Raw genomic sequence first — 1648 nt, forward strand, 5'->3', positions numbered from 1 at the left:
GCAGCCTTGAACTCCTGGGCTCAAGTGATGCTCTTGCCTCAGCCTCCTGAGTAGCTGGGACTGCAAGCATGTGCTACCACACCTGGCTAATTTTTAATTTTTTTGTAGAAAGGGGGTCTCACTATGTTGCCCAGGCTGGTCTCAAACTCCTGGCCTCAACTGTTCTTCCCGGCTCAGCCTTTCAAAGTGCTAGGATTACAGGCATGAGTCACTTCACCTGGCCTCACCCAACTCTCATAAACACGTTTTCCTGGATAATCTTATATTTTACAGTCTTATTTTATATATTTATTTTGTTTGAACCTTCTGGAATTTTTTTGAATGGTATGAGGTAAGGATCTAACCTCCTTTTCCAAATGGATAGAAAACTGAATTACCCTGATAATTCAGAAAAACAAAAATAACTCTCGTTTATCCAAAAAATACTATAAGGAAAGGCCTCTCATTAATATTATCTCATTTAAATCCAACAGCCCAAAGTGGAAGTATTATTACCACCATTTTACAGAGAAGGGAACTGAGGCACAAAGGAGTTAAACGAGTTGTATGAAGGACACACAGCAAGATTATGGAAGAGCTGAGATTGGGTTTGCCTAGGAGTTTTCAGATAGGTTATGTAATTGGGAGGGGAAACTTCCTTCATTTCTATGTTTAGGAGATGAGTTTCCTGCCATTCCAAAGATAGTTCAGAGTGTGCAGAGAAGAGAGATGAACTGTCAAGAATTAGACATTTCATCCAATCCTCATCACTTCCTTTGATAACAAGACATTTAGTACAGGAGACCAGGGGAGCTGCCCCAGGTCACAGAGTCTTGAGAGGGTTAGGAACCAGGCACCCAGATGCAGATCTAACCATGTACTAGCTGTATAACTTTGAGAAGTGAATTAACTTGGTCTCCGTTTTCTTACCTGCAAAATGGGGACAATAATATTTTCTACCTCATAGGGTTGTTGTGAACATCCTAGAAGTTAATACATATGTCTCCTAGTTTTGAGTGTTCAGTAAATGTCACTGGTTTGTCATTATAATTATTGAATAGCAGGTCCTCAATATGGGGGAAAAATCTCCAGTTATAACCCTCATAGTCCAGATGAATTATGGTTATTTCAAAATGGACTCAAGTTTTTCCAAAATCCATTTGGAAAAAGAGGTTAAATCCTTACCCCAGAATTCTGAGGGAAGGATTTTTTTTTTTTTTTTTTCTCTTTTTGAGATGGAGTTTCACTCTTGTTGCCCAGGCTGGAGTGCAGTGGCATAATCTCAGCTCACTGCAACCTCTGTCTCCTGGGTTCAAGCGATTCTCCTGCCTCAGCCTCCTGAGTAGCTGGGATTACAAGCTTGTGCCACCATGCCCAGCTAATTTTTGCAGTTTTAGTAGAGATAGGTTTTCTCCATGTTGGTCAGCCTGGTCTCAAACTCCTGACCTCAGGTGATCCACCTGCCTTGGCCACCCAAAGTGTTGGGATGACAGGCATGAGCCACCGTGCCTGGCCCAAAGGAATGTTACTGAGTGACCCCTTAGAGGTGATTTCTTCCTGAAAGAGAAGAAAACAATGAAGGGAGAGTCCTGTAATCCTATTTTATGTCTTACTTTAATGTTTCTCAAACTTCAACCGCTCAAATATCCTTTTTCAATGTTTGCCCTGT

This window comes from Colobus angolensis, unplaced genomic scaffold (genome assembly GCF_000951035.1).
Source record: "Colobus angolensis palliatus isolate OR3802 unplaced genomic scaffold, Cang.pa_1.0 Scaffold96, whole genome shotgun sequence".
NCBI classification, from domain to species: Eukaryota; Metazoa; Chordata; class Mammalia; order Primates; family Cercopithecidae; genus Colobus; species Colobus angolensis.